General features: G+C 44.1%; 1 long non-coding RNA gene across 1 annotated transcript in view; it reads right to left on the reverse strand.

Moving 5' to 3' along the window:
• LOC131383600 (uncharacterized) overlaps nucleotides 1-13,210 on the reverse strand; it is a 123,847-nt gene that overhangs the window by 62,321 nt on the left and 48,316 nt on the right. The gene's annotated exons all lie outside the window — the stretch shown is intronic.

Raw genomic sequence — 13,210 nt, forward strand, 5'->3', positions numbered from 1 at the left:
CAAGGCAGGCAGATCATGAGGCAAGAGATCGAGACCATCCTGGCCAACATGGTGAAACCCCATCTCTACTAAAAATACAAAGATTAGCTGGGCATGGTGGCGTGTCCCTGTAGTCCCAGCTACTCAGAAGGCTGAGGCAGGAGAATCGCTTGAACCCGGGAGGCAGAGGTTGCAGTGAACCGAGATCACGCCACTCGCACTCCAGCTTGGCGACAGACGAGACCCTGTCTCAAAAAAAAAAGAAAAAAGGGTGCAGGACACCAACATGGCACATGTATACATATGTAACAAACCTGCACATTGTACACATGTACCCTAGAACTTAAAGTATAATCTTAAAAAAAAATCAACCATTTAAAGGAGTAGAGTGACATATAAGGATCCCTTCACACCTGGCCACGATCCCCACAATTCTTCCTCATCACCATTTTACTGGATTCCCTGACACGTTCCCAAGGCATCGCAAACATAAATATATATAAAATCTCCCTTCTTGTACAAATGCTGTGGCCTCTTTTTCAACTGTTTTATATATGGACTAATAAGATTTTGCTGAAGAAGAGGTTTCTCTGCTTTAGAAAGTTTTAAAGCTACTTACTCTATCGTCTCTGAGGTCCCTTTGAGTTCTGAAATCCTTGGACTTTGAAGTGTAAGTTTATTGTTTGGTTCTGCTTTTCCACCATATTGTTAGTCATTGGTTTGATTTATTGGATGTGAAATTCTCAGCCAAGAACAAGGCCCTTTATTACAACATTGCTCCTATGGGAAAATATGATTTACTTTACAATAGGTCGCTTTATGACATAGAGTAGCTCCCTCCAACATAAAATGTTGACCTGCATGGTATTTTTGCCATATATATTTATGAATCCAATGGAAATGGAAACAAAATTATCCTTCTTTTACTTCAAAGAAGAATAAAGCTTCCTGCTGCTTTAACTGCATAATGGCTTTTGTATTATCCTGTGTATTTGTATGTTTCAAATCTCAGCCCCCAGCCTTTTAGTAGTTCACTGGCTTTAGTTACATTCATTATTTAACCTCTGCCTATCTTATTTTCCTTGTATGGATCACAGGGATAATCTTCTCTACCTCACAGGATTAGGAGGAATAAATGAAATAATGTAAAGGTGCTTAGCTTAGCTCCCTAAATATAAAAAATAATACATGTAATTTATTATTGTTATTGTACTTATATTTATTGACCTCTGCTATGTGCATAATATATAAAGATGGGTAATTTTTTTTTGAGACAGGGTCTCACTCTGTTGCCCAGGCTGGAATGCAGTAGTGCAATCACGACTCACTGTAGCCTTGACCTTCCAGGCTCAAGCCATCCTCCTGCCTTAGCCTCTCAAGTAGCTGGGACCACAGGCACACACTGCCACACCTGGCTAATATTTTAATTTGTTGAAGGGACAGGGTCTCACTATGTTGCCCAGGCTGGGCTTGAACTCCTGGCTTCAAGCAATTCTCCCACATTGGACTCCCAAAGTGCTAGGATTACAAGCATGAGCCACCATGCCCAGCCAAAGTGGATAAATTTTATTGCCTATCTCATAGGACTTTTTGTGGATTAAGTTAAATAATAGCCATAAGCCTTTCTGGTACCAGAGGTATAGTAATCATTCAGTATTATAGTACAGTTAATCCTTGGAAAAACATGGGATTAGGAGCGCCAACTCCCTCCTCAGTCAAAAATCTGAGTATAACTTTGACTCTCCCCCAAATTAACTACTAACAGCCTACTCTTGATCAAAAGCATTACCAATAACATAAACAGTCAATGAGGCCTGGTGCAGTGGCTCACGCCTGTAACCAAAGCACTTTGGGAGGCCGCGACGGGTGGATCACTTGAAGTCCAGAGTTTAAGACCAGCCTGGCCAATATGGTGAAACCCTGTCTCTACTAAACATTCAAAAATTAGCCCAGGTGTGGTGGAACATGCCTGTAATCCCAGCTACTTGGGAGGCTGAGGCAGGAGAATCACTTGAACCTGGGAGGCAGAGGCTGCAGTGAGCCAAGATTGTGCCACTGCACTCTAGCCTGGGCGACAGAGCAAAACTCTGCCTCAAAAACTCTGCCAAAAAAAAAAACAGTCAGTGAACACATATTTTGTATGTTTACATATTATATACTATGTTCTTACAATAATGTAAGCTAGAGAAAAGCAAATGTTATTGAGAAAAATCATAAGGAATAGAAAATATATTTACTATTCATTAAGTGGAAGTGGATCATCATAAACGTCTTCATCCTCATCATCTTCACATTGAGTAGGCTGAGGAGGAGGAGGAGGAGGAGTTGGTCTTGCTGTCTCAGGGGTGGAGAGGAGGAAAAAAATCCACAAATAAGTGGACCCCCAAAGTTCAAACCTTCGTTATTCAAGGCTGAGCTGTATATGCTTGTAACTTATATCTTATAAACTAAAACCTTTAAACTAAAATAGCATGATATATACAGTTGTATACTTAATGCAAAAACTAATCAGATCATCAAGATGACATTCTTTTTTTTTTTTTTTCCTAAGATGGAGTCTCTCTGTATCTCCCAGGCTGGAGTGCAGTGGCCCAATCTCAGCTCACTGTAACTTCCGCCTCCCGGGTTCAAGCAATTCTCCCTGCTTCAGGCTCCCAGGTAGCTGGGATTACAGGCGCCTGCCACCATGCCTGGCTAATTTTTGTATTTTTTAGTAGAGACGGGGTTTCACCATGTTGGCCAGGCTGGTCTGGAACTCCTGACCTCAGGTGATCTACCAGCCTCAGCCTCCCAAAGTGCTGGGATTACAGGCCTGAGCCACCTTGCCCGGCCATCAAGCTAACATTTTTAATACTATCCTAAATTGGTGCTACTCTAAGGGATTATTCCCTCATCACATTTGGCTTTTACACTCACAAATGAAAGGTGGCATTTAATACCAAAGAATACTCACTGCTCTTCCATGTCACTCAAAGTCCTCATGCATGCCATCTCTTTAATTCAAATCCTTATCATACTCAAGACCAGAACAATTCTAGACACCATTTTATAGCTAAAGAAACTAAAGGTCTGAGTCAGCTAGGGACAGAATTTGGGTCTTTTTCTTTTTTTTTTTCTTTTTTTCTGAGGCGGAGTCTTGCTGTGTCACCCAGGCTGGAGTGCAATGGCGCGATCTCTGCTCACTGCAACCTCCGCCTCCTGGGTTCAAGTGATTCTCGTGCCTCAGCCTCCCGAGTAGCTAGGATTACAGGTGTGAGCCACCACGTCCAGCTAATTTTTGTATTTTTACTAGAGACAGGGTTTCACCATGTTGGCCAGGCTGGTCTCAAACTCCCGACCTCAGGTGATCTACCAGCCTCAGCCTCCCAAAGTGCTGAGATTACAGGTGTGACCCACTGCACCCGGCCACAATTTGAGTTTTCTTTGACAAGACCCTAACCTCACACCATCTTCACCACAGGCCTCTAGGCTTAGAAAAGTGGTTCTCATACCCTGGCTCTGGTTTGTAATTGAATTCTAAAAGAGCCCACTTGTGGCTCACATCCTCCAGGACCAAAGGACTCAGAACCTCATGAAGGGTCATATGAACTCAGTGAAGTGAGGATACTGGATAGCAGTTTGACCCAAAGTCTTGTGAAAATATTCCCCTGGGGGGAGAGAGGAAGGGGAGCAAGGGTTGAAAAACTAACTATTGGGTACTGTGCTAAGTACCTAGGTGATGGGATCATTCATACCCCAAAGCTCAGCATCACACAATATACCCCGGTAACAAACCTGCACATGTATCCACTGAATCTAAAATAAAAGTCAAATAAATAAATTACATATTCTGGGTTGGCATAGTGGCTCATGCCTGTAATTCCAGCACTTTGGGAGGCCAAGACAGGAGGATTACTTGAGACCAGAAGTTTGAGACCAGCCTGAGCAATAGAGCAAGACCCCTATAGCTATTTATTTGTATTATAAAAAAAATTTTGGCCAGGTGAGTGTGGTGGCTCACGCCTGTAATCCCAGCACTTTGGGAGGCCAAAGTGGGCGATTGCTTGAGTTCAGGAGTTAGAGATCAGCCTGGGCAACATGGCGAGACCCCATCTCTATTAAAAAAAAAAAATACCCTGGTGTGGTGTCATGTGCCTATGGTCCCAGCTACTTGGGAGGCTGAGGTGGGAGGATCACTTGAGTCGGGGGGTGGAGGTTGCAGTGAGCCAAGATCATGCCACTGCACTCCAGCCTGGGAGACAGAGCAAGACCCTGTCTCAAAAAAAAATTATTTAAAAAAATTAATAAAAATAAATTTTTAAAAATTCTCGGCTGGGCGCAGTGACTCACACCTGTAATCCCAGCACTTTGGGAAGCCAAGGCAGGCAGATCACCTGAGGTCCGGAGTTCGAGACCAGCCTGGGCAACATGGTAAAACCCCGTCTCTAGTAAAAATACAAAAATTAGCCAGGTATTGTGGCAACGCACCTGTAATCCCAGGTACTCAGGAGGCTGAGGCAAGAGAATCGCTTCAACCTGGGAGGCAGAGGTTGCAGTGAGCCGAGATCATGCCATTGCACTCCAGCCTGGGCGACAGAGCAAGACTCCATCTCAAAAAAAAAAAAATTCTCCTAAAAATAGACTTAACTGCATGCTAAGCATGCTAGATGGACCTTGATGAAAATGATAAAAGGAAGAGCAAAAGGTAAAGATTTTCTTTTCTTTTCTGCCACATACTGCAGACATGGCAGAACAAATAAATGTGAGGCTTAGTTGGAAAGTTGTAGTCACCTTGAAACCAAACCTTGGGATTCTGAATCCAAAAGAAGAGATGTCAGGTTTCTGAATGAGTGACAACAGGCTTTTGTTGATCTTGTAACATATTTTGACACTTCCCCAGTCCCGTTATTTTAAAGTTTGGATTTATATAGATGTTTGCCGCCTTCATCCCAAATGGACTTTTCACCAGTCCTAAGCACATCCCCCTCAGGCAGGTGAGGAGAAGTGCTCTCACCACTTTCTAGCAACCCAGGCACTGCCAGGCCAGGCCAACCCGTTCACTGACTGCAAGGGAAAAGCGACAGGCAGAGAGGACACAGTGGCCCTGCCAGTGCCAAGCGGAAGAATAACTTGGTTGCTGCCCATCAGCAACCAGGACACAGAGGGGAGATGCTAAGGGTGGGGAGGTAAGCGCTGCGTCTCCCTGGTCCCCAGTCCTAAAACCACCCCAACTCCCAGGCCAGCTCAGGGAAAACAAAAGAAACCATAAAGACACGGCTTCCTAACATAGCTGCTACGGCGTGTTGGTGGTGGGTCTGGAAATAGGTAGAACCATTTTGGAGGCAATTTGGCAGTGGCCACCAAAATGTAAATATACATATTTCTTTTGACTCAGCAATTCTGCTTCTAGAAATTCACTCTACCAGCATGCTCACCCAAGTGCAGAAGAATATTCCCTGCAGCAATTTTATTTACTGTAGCATCTGTGTGAAATTAAAAACTAGAAACAATCTAAATGCTCACAAATAAAAGAGTTGTTACATAAATGATGGGGCAGATCAATCTATGCCGTTGTTAAAAGGCGCAGTGGCTCACGCCTACAATCCTAGCACTTTGGGAGGCTGAGGGCAAGAGGATCACTTGAGCCCAGGAATTCAAGACCAGTCTGGGCAACATGGCGAGACCCCCGTCTCTATATTAAAATAAATCTCTGTGTAGAGGCATGAAAAGATCATTGAGATTGTTCTAAAAATACACATTCATGACTAATGAATCATACTCTGCCACCCTGCAGTAACACTGTATGCTTTTTTAGAGAAGGCAGGGGAACTGAAGCAAAAAGAAATGAATCTGGAAGAGTGGCATTTGCAGATATCCTCAGGTGGACAAGGGAGGCTTTAATGGGGATAAGAGGCACCCCTATGATGCAGAAACCACAAGGCGGAAGGAGCTGCTGTTCTGCTGACTGCTAACTAAGCTTCTTTGGTTTGTTTTTGGGAGACAGGGAAGAGGGACAAGGGACTCTCAGGAACATAGTGTCAGACTGTGATTGAATCATCATCCTGGCTCATGGGACTCTATTCATTGACTTTTCTTGAGACAGGGTCTCCCTCTGTCACCAAGCTGGAGTGCAGTGACATGATCACGGTTCACTGCAACCTCCACCCACTGGGCTCAAGCAATCCTTCCACCTCAGCCTCCCGAGTAGCTGGGACCACAGGCGGGCACCACCACACCTGGGTTTTGTGTTGTTGTTGTAGTTGTTGTTGTTGTTTAGTAGAGACAGAGTCTCACCACATTGCTCAGGCTGGTCTCAAACCTCTGAGCTCAAGCAGTCTGCCCACCTCAGCCTCTCCCAAAGTGCTGGGACTACAGGTGTGAGCCACCACACCTGGCCATCTTCATTGACTTCTGCACCTGCCATTATTTAGTTACTTCTTTTTAATAATGCAATAAGCACCCTCAAACTCACCACCCAAAATAAAAGCAAGGAACTGGGCAATAGCCCTCATTAAACCATGTGGCTCCATCCTAGCCTCCTTCATAGCTGCTTGAATCTCCTGTTCATCCTGCCCTGGCTTTCCTTTGTAAATAGTTGTATTGAGTCTATATGTATATTTTAAAGAATACCATTATCAACATTGTTTTTAATTATAAAAAGTGGTACCATGCTGTCACTAATCTTCTGGGACTTTTAACATATGCAAAAATTCATTCTCGTTGTTATATATTGCTTAGTCCATACATTTCAATTGCTACATAATACTTACTTACACATTCTCCTGATGTTTCCAGTGTTTCACTATTGTGAACAGTACTGTTTGATCATTCTTGTACATACCCCTTTTATTGTTATTATTGTTGTTGTTGTTGTTGTGATGGTGCGGAAATCACTCTTTGGTGTATACCATGGAGTGGAACTGTTCAGTCATAAGGTATGTAAATATTCCACTTTAGGAACTAGGGCCAATCAACTTTTCAACGTGGCTATACCAAATTATACTCCCACTAGCATGTGTAAGATGATCATCTCCAACATTTAGTATTGTCAGACATTTTGCTTTTTGCCAATCAAAGGATGCAAAATGGTATGCCAACAATTGCCTTGATTTTTATTTTGTGGATTACTGATAACTGGGTGTCTCTTTACATGTATCATAATCACATATATTTTCTTTTCTACAACATGCCTACTCATGTCTTTTTCTTAAGTTGTTTTTGGCTAAACAAGTCTTGCTGATACCAGAAATGAAAGTTCCAGGGGAAACCATTTGCTTTTGGTTTTTGGATTTTTTTAGAGACAGAGTCTTGCTGTGTTGTCCAGGCTAGAGTGTAGTGGCTATTCACAGGCACAGTCATAGCACGCTACAGCCCAGAACTCCTGAGTTTAAGTGATTCTCCTGCCTCCCCAGTCACTGGGACTGCAGGTGCACCACTGCACTTGGCTGAGGGGGAAACTTTTTTTTCTTTTACTTGCCATTATATAAATGAGGAGGGAGACATTTTAAAATGCAATCCATTTCTACCTATCAAAGGAACAGACAAAATTCTAAGAGGCTGGTTTGGAGAGAGGGAGTTCAGCAAAGGTCGAGCATGAAATCCTAAGCAGTCAGAGACTCGAGGAGGCAGGTGGGGCCAGCGGGGAGGCTGGAAGGTTAGACCAGCTGTGTCCAATTCCTCCCCTTTCCTGCCCGCTCCCTATGGCAGCAGCACATCCCTGGGGTCCTGTGTCAGGGGCTTCCCTGCACTTCCTACAGCACCCTGCCAGGAGCCCTCAGCACCTAAATGTTTGGTGTTGCTTCCGGTGAGAGCAGAACAGCAAGTTCAGATTCCTACCCAACTCATTTTGCAACTGAAGTGGTAACTGTAGCTCCAGTTATTAGGAAACATTGAATTTCCAGAGGTTTCTGAATAGTGAGGGAAGAACAACAAATGCAGGCACAAATTTTCCAATGCATACATACATACATAGGAAACTGCAGGCCCTATTCTTTTTTTTTTTTTTAGAGTCTCGCTCTGTTGCCCAGGCTGGAGTGCAGTGGTGCAATCTGGGTTCACTACAACCTCTGCCTCCCGGGTTCAAGCAATTTTTCTGTCTCAGCCTCCTGAAAGGCTGAGATTACAGGTACCCACCACCACGCTCAGCTAATTTTTGTATTTTTAATAAAGATGGGGTTTCACCATATTGGCCAGGCAGGTCTCAAACTCCTGACCTCAGGCGATCCACCTGCCTCGGCCTCCCAAAGTGCTGGGATTACAGGCATGAGCCACTGCGCCCGGCCTCAGGGCCCGTTCTTTTAAGAAAATATATTGATATTCAAGAGGAGAAGGCCAGGCATGGTGGTTTATGCCTGAAATCCCAATACTTTGGGAGGCTGAGGCGGGAGGAGCACTTGAGCCCAAGAGTTTGAGACCAGCCTGGGCAACATAGTGAGACCTTGTCTCCAATATAAAAAAAAAAAATTTTTTTTAAAGAATTTCATTCCTTTTTAAGGCTAAGACTCCATTGTATGTACATACCACATCTTGTTTCTCCATTCATCTACCGATAGACATTTGTGTGGTTTCCATCTTTTGGCCACTGTGAATAACGCTGCTGTGAACATGGGTGTGCAAATATCTGTCTAGCGGTGTTTTCAAACATTTAAAATTATGTGTTCCTGCAGTGTACAAACTGCCTTGAGCCTATGTGACAAGCTAGTAAAAACTGACCCCCCAAGCTAGGTCATGCCATCACAGTGGGATCAGTTTTAAGCTAGGACACAGGGACCACGCACTGTCCAGGTTCTGCACAGTCTGCACAGTGCTCAGCTCCCAGGACACACCCAATCCACGTGGAGTGCTGGGACTCAGAGGCAATACGGATCATGTGGGGCCTGCCAAGGCTAGACCTCACAAAGAACTCCAGGGCCAGTGAGGTCCGGGTTATCAATGCTTGCCATGGCCCTGCCTTATCAGAGGGCTATTTCACTCTCATTTTGATTAGCCAAGTACTTTATAATCATTTACTAATAGGTCTTTTCCATCATCAATAACCATCACCTGGTATGTGGAAATGAAGTATTTGGACAGGGAGGGAGCCAATTTTATATGCAAATATGAATGTAACCATAGAGGCCAAACCTACTTTGCTCTTGGGAAATAGTGGTTCCATTTAGCTAAGCGTAAGAATTAAATTTGCTATTCTACATGAGAAGCCATAGTGCTAAGGCTGGCATGTAGCCCACTGCACCTGAACATGGTGTTAAGAACCTGCCATCCAAAAGGTTGGCATTAAGACCATGGGCCTGCACGGGCTCCACCCCACATCCTCCTCGACTCTCCTTTGAGCTTAGAGCTTGTAGCAATAAGGACAGTGGGGTAAAGAGCATGACCTCTAATAGCTGATCTCAAAAAGGTGGGCCCAGGTGACATATATATATATATATATATATATATATATATATATATACACACACATATATATATATATACACACACATATATATATAAAACCACTGAGCACTGAGCAGCCTGCCTCAATTAACAATACATTCTCTCATCCAATAATGTCAATATAGGGGCTTCCAAATTCCACTCTAAGTTTCAATTTTCACAGTCTTTTCACTGATCCTTGGCGTGTGAAATTATACAGATTTTTTTAAATTTTGTTTTCTAAAATGAGCATGTGATATATATAATATAAAATGCATTTTCTTGAATTTTTTTTTTTTTTTTGAGACACGGTCTCACTGTGTCACCCAGGCTAGAGTGCAGTAGTACAAACATGGCTCACTGCAGCCTTGACCTCCTGGGCGTAAGCCATTCTCCCACCTCAGCCTCCCAAGCAGCTGGAACCACCATGCCCGGCTAATTTTTTTTTTTTTTCTTTTTGAGACGGAGTCTCACTCTGTTGCCCATGCTGGAGTGCAGTGGCACAATCTCAGCTCACTGCACCCTCCACCTCCTGGATTCAAGCAATTCTCCTGCCTCAGCCTCCCGAGTAGCTGGGATTACAGGCATGCTCCACGACACCCAGCTAATTTTTGTATTTTTAGTAGAGATGGAGGTTTCACCATGTTGGCCAGGAGGGTCTCAAACTCCTGGCTTCATGTGATTTGCCCATTATCAACCTCCAAAAGTGCTAGGATTACAGGTCTGAGCCACTGCACCCGGCCCCCCCCGCTAATTCTTTTAATTTTTGTAGAGACAAGGTCTCACCATGTTTCTCAGGCTGGTCTCAAACTCCTGGGCTCAAACAATCCTCCCACTTCAGCCTCCCAAAGTGCTGGGATTATGGGTGTGAGCCACCGCACTAGGCCTTGATATTGTTTTTAACACATAAAAATCACTTGCATTGGTAGTCATTATATTAAATTTGTATTTGCGTGTGTGTGTGTGTGTGTGTGTGTGTGTGTGAGTGTGTGTGTGATACAGGGTCTCACTATGTTGCCCAGCTGGCCTTGAAATCCTGGGCTCAGGTGATCCTCCTACCTCAGTCCCTCGAGTAGCTGGGACTACAGATGCATGCCAATTTTTATGCCACATATATAATGTTATTCATTTTATATGTGTAAAATATTTCACAACAAATTTAAGAATTTGTTTGTATGCATTAGCTATACTTGCACTGTTATTTTTCCTTTTTTTGACCATGATAGTCTCATTACACATTTCCATATCATATACTGAATTCTCCTATCTACCTTCTTATGTATTCTCTCTATGTATCTCTGGCCTAAGGAATAGGACGGCAGAAGGAAGAAAGCAGGAGCCAGAAATTTCACTTATACAAAAATTATGACACATCCTTATTTCATTATCTGAAACAGAAACTGAAAAGACAATAAAAGATAGTTACTTGGGAGGCCGAGGCGGGTGGATTGCCTGAGCTCAGGAGTTCAAGACCAGCCTGGGCAACACGATGAAACCCCGTCTCTACTAAAATAAAAAAAATTAGCCAGGCGTGGCAGCGTGCACCTGTAGTCCTAGCTACTTGGGAGGCTGAGGCAGGAGAATCGCTTGAACCCGGGAGGCAAAGGCTGCAGTGAGTCGAGATCGCAGCACTGCACTCCAGCCTAGCCGACAGAACAAGACTCAATCTCAGAAAAAAAAAAAAAAAAAAAAAAGGATAGTTACTTGGTAACTGAGAATCTGTGCTTTGCAGATTATAGGCAGCCAAATCTTAATGGCCTCATTCAATATATTCATTTTTTTTCCATTAAGCCTCTATTAAATGCCTCTGATGCATGAGGTCCTGAAACTGCCAAAATGAATAAGAACCCTGTCCTGGAGAACCTCACTGTCAAGTGATTCTATAAACCAGTGGTTGGCAAACTATGGCCCACAGGCTAAATCCAGTCACAGCTTGTTTTCATAAAGTTTTGCTGGGCGCGGCAGCTCACGCCTGTAATCCCAGCACTTAGGGAGGCTGAGGAGGGCAGATGACTTGAGGTCAGGAGTTTGAGACCAGCCTGGCCAACATGGCAAAACCCTGTCTCTAATAAAAATACAAAAATTAGCTGGGCATGGTGGCGGCCGCCTGTAATCCCAGCTATTTGGGAGGCTGAGACACGAGAATCGCTTGAACCCCAGGGGATGGAGGTTGCAGTGAGCCCAGATTGCACCACTGCACTCCAGCCTGGGCAACAGAGCAAGACTATGTCTCAATAAATAAATAAAGTTTCACTGGAACACGGCCATACACATTAGTTCACATTTTGTTTTGGTTTTTCTCTTAAGAGACAGGGTTTCACTCTGTCACCCAAGTTAAAGTGCAGTGGCATAATCAACCTTAAACTCCTGGGTTCAAGTGATCCTACTGCCTCGGCTTCCTGAGTAGCTGGGATTGCAGGTGTGTCCCACCACACCAGGCTGATTTTTAATTTTTTGTAGAGATGGGGCCTTGCTGTGTTGCCCAAGCTGGTCTTGAACTCCTGTTCTCTAGTGACTCTGCTGCCTCCACCTCCCAAAGCGCTAAGACTATAGGTGTAAGACATTGTACCCAGCCTAGTTTATTCATTGTCTGTAATTAATTTCATGCTATAATGGCAGAATTTAGTAGCTTTGAAAAAAACCATATGACCCATAAGCCTAAAATATTTACTATTTAGCGCTTTACAGAAAATGTTTGCTGGCACCTGCTTTCATTTTTTAATTAATTAATTTATTTATTATTTTGAGACAGGGTCTCACTCTGTCACCCAGGCTGGAGTGCTGTGGTGCAATCACAGCTCACTACAGCCTCAGCCTCCTGGGATTGAGTGATTCTCCCACCTCAGCCTCCCAAGTAGCTGGGACCACAGGTGCGTGCCACCACACCTGGCTATAACCCCTGCTTTAGAGGAAGGAACTAACTACGGACTCCTTAAATTTCTGAAGATTCTGAGAGGACTTGTCCCTACTCCTTTCAAGAAGCCCAGATGCTCTGAGAACCCAGGGAAGATGCTCTTGCTACTCAAAGTGTCACCCATAGACCCATATCATCAGCATCCTCTGATAACCCAGAAATGCAGAATCTCAAGTCCCACCCCAGAACTACATCAGAATCTGTGACTTAACAAAATCTCCAGGTGATTCGTAGTTACACTAAAGTTTGAGAAGCACTGCTTGTATGAGTCAGGATCCTCCAGAGAAACAGAACTAATAGGATATGTGTATAGGGAGAGGGATCGATTTTAAGGAATTGGCTCATGTGATGATGGAAGCTGGCAAATCTAAAACCTGCAGGACAGATGAGCAGGCTGGAAACAGGCGGGAAACTCCAGCAAGAGTTGACGTTGCAGTCTTGAGTTCGAGGGCAGTCTGGAGACAGAATTTTTTTAGGGGGGGGGGGTGGGGGTGGGTATTGAGACAAGGTTTCTCTCTGTCACCCAGGCTGGAGTGCATTCGAGTGATCATGGCTTACTCTAACCTCCAACTCCTGCATTCAAGTGATCCTCCAAATTCAGCCTTCCAAGTAGATGGGACTACAGACATATGCCACTGTACATGGCTGATTTTTTGTAGAGACAGGGTCTCACTATGTTGCCCAGGCTGGTCCCGAACTTCTGGCCTCAAGCTACTCTCCCGCCTCTGCCTCCCAAAGTGCTGGGATTACAGGCATGAGCCACCACACCCAGCTAGAGACAGAATTATTTCTCTTTTTTTATTATTATTTTTTTAAGACAGGATCTTGCCATGTTGCCCAGGCTGATCTCAAACTCCTGGGCTCAGGCGATCCTCCCATGTCAGCCTCCCAAAGTGCTGGGATTATAGGCATGAGCCATGGTGA

This window comes from Hylobates moloch, unplaced genomic scaffold, assembly GCF_009828535.3.
Source record: "Hylobates moloch isolate HMO894 unplaced genomic scaffold, HMol_V3 SCAFFOLD_5, whole genome shotgun sequence".
NCBI lineage: Eukaryota > Metazoa > Chordata > Mammalia > Primates > Hylobatidae > Hylobates > Hylobates moloch.